Source organism: Spermophilus citellus (assembly GCF_964194105.1).
Source record: "Spermophilus citellus genome assembly, chromosome: 10".
Lineage (NCBI taxonomy): Eukaryota > Metazoa > Chordata > Mammalia > Rodentia > Sciuridae > Spermophilus > Spermophilus citellus.
The window spans coordinates 2,729,272-2,737,573 of record NC_138197.1 but is presented as its reverse complement, the minus strand read 5'-3'; the positions used below and the strand labels follow the sequence as shown (position 1 = coordinate 2,737,573).

Sequence of the window (8,302 nt, the reverse complement as noted above, 5' to 3'; positions counted from 1 at the left end):
TACGAGAAAGCTCCACGTGGCAGCTTCGCATTGGGTGTTTGGATACTTTATTAAGGCTGGGAGGGGCTTCTGGGAGAGAAGAAGAACTCTCGAGAGCTTGAATAAACAGCTGTAAGAAGATACCCGGTGTTGCGTCTTCCTTGCGGGCAAGGGGGTCGCGACAACAAAGCATCAAGTAAAATACACAACACGTAAAGCAATGTTATACTGGCACACAGAAAGTTTACAAGTTGAGTTTGTTAAATTGTATAGCTGATGCCAGCACCTGTGTAAACCAAAAGTTTCAAACTTTCTTTAGGTAATTTCAATAGGTAATAGGCTACATTTGTTCATTCTTATCAGTTTTTGTGTTTGATGGTGCTGAGGACTGAACCCAGAGCCTCATGCATGCTAGACAAGCATTCTACCACTTAGCTAGCTACATCCCCAGGCCCCATTCTTATCCTAAGAGATAAGTTTACCTGGACTTTGTAGACCAGTGACTGAAATGCCATGCTGTTCTACTTTTAATTTTGGTGATTCTTCTTCATCATTGTCTCCTCTGTAGGAAGAAAACAACAACAATAATCTTTCAGCTTCATGAGGTACCTAAACATCACTGCAAACAAATATAAGAATTACCCATCTCTTTTCTGACCAAAACTACAAAATAAGTCTTATTACAACACCAAGGAACACTTACTCGCAAGCTGGTGACTGTAATGGAATTGGCTTTGTTGATTGCTCTTTCACTGAAGCAGCCATTCGACAGATTAGGTCCTGCCAGCTTCACGAAGTTTGAAAGAAATCCAAAATACAAGAAGCAAAGGAAAAAAGAAATACACTCAGAAAGCAAAAATAAAAGTGAAACAGAAACCAAACTAACCGAACCAAAAACTCCCCACTCTGCCAGAGACTATTATTCTGGCAACACACTATTAAGTTAAGATTCCAAAATCACCCCTGAAAGAAAATTCTAACATGGGCATATTACCCAGTAAAACAATTCACTTGATACTTCTGAGAAATTTTTCTTTAGAAAAATTTACTTGTAATAGAACAGAATCAAAAGACATCAATGTTAAAAGGAACAAGTTCTTAGAGGAATGTTTCTAAGAGAATATAGAGGAGAGCTGGGGATATAGCTAAGTTGGTAAAGTGTTTGCCTTGCATTCAAAAGGCCCTGGGTTCAATCCCCAGTACCACATTAAAAAAAAAAGAATATAGAAGAAGTGCTTAGTTTCAATATAGGTTTTGGTTTATAAAGTCTATTATAAAACCAAGTTCATGGAATATTATCCTTGGGATAATAAAAAATGTTAATTAGAACAAAGAAGCTAAATCTAATACATACACAGTCTTTTCAGAGACTGTCTGTGCCACCAATTCATAAATTTGGGCTCCGTTGTCTGACATGGAGATGACAAATAAGGCTTTGTTGTCTGGAAAAGAACAAGACAAAACTTATTTACTAATATGATCTAGAGAGTTCATAAGGGATATTTCTAGGGTCTTAATTTAGATAAAGGTTGAATATGCTCACATTGCAAAAATTCATCAAGCTGTACATTTTAATTATGAGCAACTTACTGGATGTTTTACTACATATGTTACACTTCAATAGAACAAAGATTATAAAAATTAACACTAAATTCCACAGTAGTTAGAAAAAGATGTCAAAATCTAAATTACTAAACTGAATGCTATTATTCTTTTGCATTTATTTTGAACTGCCCCTTTGCTAAGTTGTCAATAACATTCAGTGAGTATTGAGAAAAAAGATATCATAAATTTACTTTGCCTTCATATAACTAACAAGTTTTGAAAAGGATATTGTAATACAGTTAAAATACAACTTGTCAACCTAAACTGGCTTTAATAAACCCAAACTACACACACCTCTTCAGTTATCAAAAAACATACCACTCTAATGAACGTCTTCTCATTGGGATTACCTCTCAATGCACTATCTTCATTGGCATTTATCAATGATTTGAACACAGAATAAAGACCAAAATAACTGCAAAAAAATTTCTAAATGCAGAAATCATTCAGAGAATCTAGGCATCCCAAGTACTTTGGGGGTATAAACTTTAAATTTCCTTTCTAAACAGTAAATAAAATGCATTTCATTTGCCTAAGAATAGCCAATTGTGCTATTTAAACAACAGTGACTACTGATGCAACTTCATAATTAATCTGGAGGTTACTATCCTTTGGTGGACATACTCACCCGTTGCCACTTGTCGAACCAACACTGTATTCAACTTAATGACAGGACTAAATGTGTGTTTGCTATCAGCTGTAGATGCCAGAATCTTACTATGACACCTTAACACCAGCCTATCATCCTGTTTTTGTAACAAAACAAGAATGTCCTCCAGCAGCAATGTGTACAGATCTAGAAATAAAGATGTAGAAAAGGTAATAAGTACAGAAACTGAGATATGTTTAATAAACTTTAAAAGAATGTCACAGAGAAATTTTTTTTTCTCCATACTGGGGATTGAACCCAGGGGTGCTTAACCACTGAGGCACATCCCTAGCCCTTTTTAAATATTTTATTAGAGGCAGGGTCTTGCTGAGTTGCTAAGTGCCTCACTAAGTTGCTAAGACCGGCTTTGAACTTGCAATCCTCCTGCCTCAGCCTCCTAAAGCCACTGGGATTACAAGTGCGCACCTCTGTACCTGGTTGAGAAATTTTATTTCTGATAAAGCTAATAAATTTGAAAATTGACATTGGTATTCCTTCCTCCCTCCCTCTCTTCCTTCCTTTCTCTCTGTGGTGGGGATCAACCAAGGGCCTTACTCATGCTAGGTAAGCATTCTGTCACTGAACAATATCCCCAGCCCTATGATTTCTTTCTTTCTTTTTTTTTTTAATTTTTATTGTGTTTTACCAAAGTGAGTCTGTAACCAATAAGAACTAAAGAACAATATTCTCTCACCACATATAATTTGACAGGTAATGGTCTAAAAAAAAAGCTGATTATAAAGATTCATTAGAATACAATAATGATGGAAATGGGACTGAATCATGAAAAAGTTTTCTGCTGCATTCCTAAATGAATATTTCACACACACACACACACACACACACACACACATATATAACAAATAACACAAATAGAAGTCCTCTAAATAGCATTGCTAACTCTCTTAAGGGAAAATTGTAAATGGTTCTTTTTTCTTCCCTTTGGTAAAATGAAATTCTTATTCTTTTCCTTTTTCCACTCTTCTCAAAACTGACAGATAATATCAGACTCACCAATACTTTTGTGTCTATTCACCTTTCAAACCAATGGTCCTTCATGAATCATCTTCCTTTTTGTTAAATCCAAATTCTGCCAAAGTAAAGAGAGTTACACGCAAATTATTTCCAAGCACTCAATGAGAAGGTATTCTGTATAATTTAGTTTCTTTTTAAAACATTCTTAATATAATGAATACCATTTACATTCAACTATTATTATGCTCTCTGTCTTGAAAATGGAATAGTTTACATTAAAGTAACCTGCATCTCTCTCTCTCTCTCTCTCTCTCTCTCTCTCTCTCTCTCTCTCTCTCCCTGCCCCGCACCCTCTGTGTGTGTGTGTGTGTGTCCCCACTGTGCAAAACAATTTAAAGTATAATTTTAAAAAACTTTTAAAAAATTAATCTACATAAAATCTCTTAAATAGGAAAGGCATCTTGGAGAAAAACATTCAAGAGTATTATCTTTCAACTCTCACTCCAAAGAGATAATAGCTTATGATAACAAACAGTAAACCAACTCATTCCCAATCCATCTCTTAACTTCAATAACTGGATGAGGGTGATGTACATGCTTATCTATAAGAGGCTTCTGAGTTCAAAGGTTCTAATTGCAAATAAAGCTTTAAGGCACAACATTCACCATGAAAAGTCCAAGTACTATTATTCATGCTTACTCTAAAATCAGTAGCTTTTTAGTAAAGAGAATCATTTTTTAGCATTAGCAGCTCTTGGAAAATCTTTTTGGAAATCAATGGAATAAGTACATTAGCATGCTTCTTGATAAACTGTTACATGTGACACAGAAATCTATTTTAAATAGTCACCAAACGAATCTGCCAAAAAAACTACTTAATGAAATGAAATAAAAAAGACTCATCGCGCCTAAAAAGTTTATTAGTATAAAAGTCCACATACAAGTGGTGCAATTAGAAAACACTATTATTCCTGCAATGGTTTCAAGTTTTTATGTTTTTCAAGAGCTTCACAGAAAAATAATTAAGTTATTCTGCTTTACTCAATGATCTGGAAAGTTCTTGTAGTAAACAAGCTATAGAACATAATAAAATGGGCCAGGGATGTAGCTCAATGGTAGAGTGATTGCCTAGCATGTGCCCAGCACCATTATAAATAAATAAATAAATAGTTTAAAAAAAAAGAGAGAAAGAATACAGTAATATTACTAATAATTAGTGTTCCTTAGTCTCCTGACAATTCCTGTCATGTAAACTTATAGTTTTTCACAAAATGGTCTAAAGACAAAAATAATTCTTACACAGATAAGACATATAAAAGGCAGAATAAAATCATAAATAAAGATAATCTATGATATAGAACTCCTTCAAGTGATGAATATTCCCACTAAGATGTTAATTACCTGCCAGGTCTTTAGTACATTCTATTTTATTTTTAAAATTATGATTAGACCATCTCTCACCCTGAGCTCTTCAACATTTGGGTACTCTGATAACTTCAGATTGGAGGTATCAAGGCGACGCTGATAATCTTCTAAGCGCTGAAAATCAGGATGGAGCCAAGGTTACTGCTTTGGTCATCAATGACCTCTCTGTTTCCACACCAAGTGGACATAATTAATCTGTGTTGAACTGAGCTCACTGCAACACTAGACATAACTAACAACCATTCTTTCTTAAAACACCTCTTTGGCTTTAGCATTATTATACTCTATTAACATAACACATACCATTTACATTCAACTATTATTAACACTCTGTCTTGAAAGTGGAATAAAGTTTACGTTCAAATAACCTGCATAAAATTTCTTAAATACGAAAGGCATTTTGCAGAAAAATATTCAGGAGTAGTTTTCCTTCCTCCTCCTTGCCTGTCCCTTCTCAATCTTCTTTTCAAACTCATTGGCCTTTTAACTACCTTATACTTCTGAATATGTAAATCATATGGATAGTACAAATTTCTGAAGGTTAGTATGGCAAACAACCCTGTTCTTTTGCCCTCTCTCTATTCCCAATTGTCTCTAAAGAAAGCACTAATATCTATTTCTTGGATGGCCATTAAGAAAAATCCTATTCAAAGAGAATACATGTATATACAACCATGTGTGTTATGTGTGTATACACACGCTTTTAAGATGTGGTAGTATAATATATTCACACATCTATTTTTCTGGTATTCTTCATTCAATTGGCAGATTAATATATGTATTTCATGTGTGTGGTGTGTATTAGAAGGGGTAGGTGATAGGAAATATATTTTGGAGATTGTTCCATATTAGCACATATAGAGAGAGAAGTCTCATGTTTTTTCAAAGACTATGTATAATATTTAACTGAATGAACTATAATTTAACCACCTCTTACTAATAGTCATTTTGATGACTACCAGTCTTCTCTAATAACAAATAATACTGTAATAGAAAGACCTTAAATATATGCCTTTGTACACTTGTGCATATATATCTTCAGGATAAATTTCCAGATAAAAACACTGAATCAAAGGTTATGTGCATTTTTCTTCAACATTATGAAATTTTCAAATACACAGAAAAGTTTGAAATTGTGTCATGAATACCTGCATACCCACTACCTACATTCCACAATTAACATTTGTTTTGTTTTATTACATATTTATCCATCAATTCTTCCTGTATCTATCAAATCAATCCATTTTGTCTTTTGGATGCATCTCGAAATCATAGATCTAAGTATACACCTCTCCTAAATACTACAGCATGCATTTCATAAACAGAAGTTCAATATCTGTGTAGAGTTCTTTAAGTAAAATTTAATAAGGTGAAGTGCACATATTTTAAGTGTATCTTTACATAATATTTGATAAATGCATATACCCATGCAATTCAAACTCCTATCAAGATATGAAATATTACCATCACCCCAGAAAGTTTCCTTCTACTTCTTCCCAGTTAACCTCCACATTCCCATTTTTCTGATACTTTTCCTACTATAGATTAATTTGGCCTCTTAGAAGTTTATATAAATAGTTATTTATATATAAGTATTCCTTTGTGTCTGGTTTCTTTCCAATCAGCATAATGTGAGATTCACTCCTTTTTATCCCCTGGCAGTATTCTATTTTATGACTGCACCACAGTTGGTTTATCCACTCTCCATCTGATGAATTCTTAGTTGTTATGAATAAAGCTGCCATAAACATTCTGGTAAGTCTGTTTGTAGGCATACACCTTCATTTCTCTTGAAATGGGTCAAAGGGTATGTGCATTTAATTTAGATAAATATTGCCAAATTTCCCTTAGGTTTTATCTTTTTACCCTCCAAACAATACATTAGAAAGTACCTACACTGTTGTTCTACAGCCTCACCAACAAAGCTGTCACCATACTTAGCTCCTAAGATATTACACTCATTTCCATGGGTTCAATTAGCCTCTGTATATTCACAATCTGAAAATTTATCTTCAGTATAGTCCTCTTAAAGTTGGACCCACATAGGTAACTAATTACTGCATCTCTCCACCTCCTCAGATCTATCTCCACTCCTCCTGACCATCCACATATGCAAGCCAGAAACCTGTGTTTATTCTTGACATAGCCTCTCCTCAAATCTTTCTCTGAATCAATCACCAAATCCTGCCAATTTCATCTCCTAAATATTCCTCCAATTCCTGTCTCTCTCAGAGCCACCATCAGTTATTCTGGACTATGGTCAGACCCCTAACTTGTATCTCTCACTTAAAACCTACCTCTTTCAACCCACCCTCCACATAGGAGTATGAATGAAACCTCCCAGTAAAAATCTATACACCTCCAAGGTCTTCATGTCTATAATAAATTCCTATTGTTCTTGGAATAAAAATCAAACACTTTAAAATGGTTGAAAGAACCCTCTGTTGTTTGCCTCTGGCCTACCTTACCTCATTTTATAGTACTCTCACTACTTTATAGGCACGATCCACATTGATCTAACAGTTGTTACTCAAACAGACTGGACTTGCTTTGTATGTCACACATACTGCTTGCTCTCTATACCTGTAGGTTGTCCCTTTCCATGTTGTTTTGACTCATTTCTACTCATCCTTCCAAACTTGATTCAAACTTCAATTCCTCTAGGGAACTTTTTCTGAAAGTCATTCTAACATCTCAAAACAAGGTTAGGCCTCCTAGTGAGATACTTACTGATAGTATCCTTAAATTCTCCTTCATACAGTTACCAATACTGACTCAAAATGCTTGTACTATAATCTGTCAAATGCCTTTTAATTCTACTAGATAAAAGTTCAATGTGGAGAGCTATTGTGCTCAATTTCTTAATCCCTCTAGACTTGCTCCCAGCCTACAGTGTATGTTCCACAGAATAGATAAATGAATAAACAAACAGCAAGAGATGTTCAAAAGAGTCAAATACAACTCTGATATAACAAGTTGATCTGAACTTCTGGGAGTGATGGCACATGCCTATAATCCCAGTGACTCAGGAGGCTGAGAAAGAAAAATTACAAGTTTGAGGCCAGCCTCAGCAACACTGGAAGATCCTTGGCAAAGGATCTTGGCAAGAATGTGTCTCAAAATAAAAAATAAAAAAATGCTTGGGATGTAGCTCAGTGGTAAAACACTCCTGGGTTCAATCTCTAGTACTTAAAAAAAATCTGGACTCACATACTACATGTATAGATGTAAAGCTAACAAATGTCCTTGCCCATCAATCATGTAATGATAATTTCAATTATTTCACAGATCCTAGGTAATATGAATTTAATATTCTTTCAATGCCATCCTTATCTTCTTGCTTTTCCTTTTTACCTGTTTGTTTTCTGCCTCCTTGACAGCCTGATTTACATAATTTAAGATCTGACGACAGTGATCAGCAGCTTTCTTCACCTTCTCTCTTTCCATTGGCCATTCTGAATATGGGGAAGAAATTCAGAATGTAAAATAGGAAAAATTAAAAAAAGAAAAAAAATATATAAATATATACATGAGATTTCATCTTATTTCAACAGTTCATAAGAACATACTAAGACCCTAAATATTTTTATGCTAGGTTAAAATGTATGGCAGAATCTGGATTTGGATAGTCTTTGAATAGGTGAGACCTCTGATAACAATACTTTACTT

General features: G+C 34.4%; 2 long non-coding RNA genes across 2 annotated transcripts; both read right to left on the bottom strand.

The window, feature by feature from the left end:
* Positions 1-729: 729 nt before the first annotated feature.
* Positions 730-2,590, bottom strand: LOC308658635. The gene is made up of 3 exons (XR_014024214.1): positions 2,213-2,590; positions 1,334-1,421; positions 730-766 (listed from the first exon to the last, which is right to left on the bottom strand). It is a non-coding gene; the product is annotated as an uncharacterized lncRNA (long non-coding RNA).
* A 655-nt stretch (positions 2,591-3,245) lies between these two features.
* LOC308658657 lies at positions 3,246-8,096 on the bottom strand. The gene is made up of 3 exons (XR_014024219.1): positions 7,988-8,096; positions 4,670-4,747; positions 3,246-3,323 (listed from the first exon to the last, which is right to left on the bottom strand). It is a non-coding gene; the product is annotated as an uncharacterized lncRNA (long non-coding RNA).
* Between the last annotated feature and the right edge of the window lie 206 nt (positions 8,097-8,302).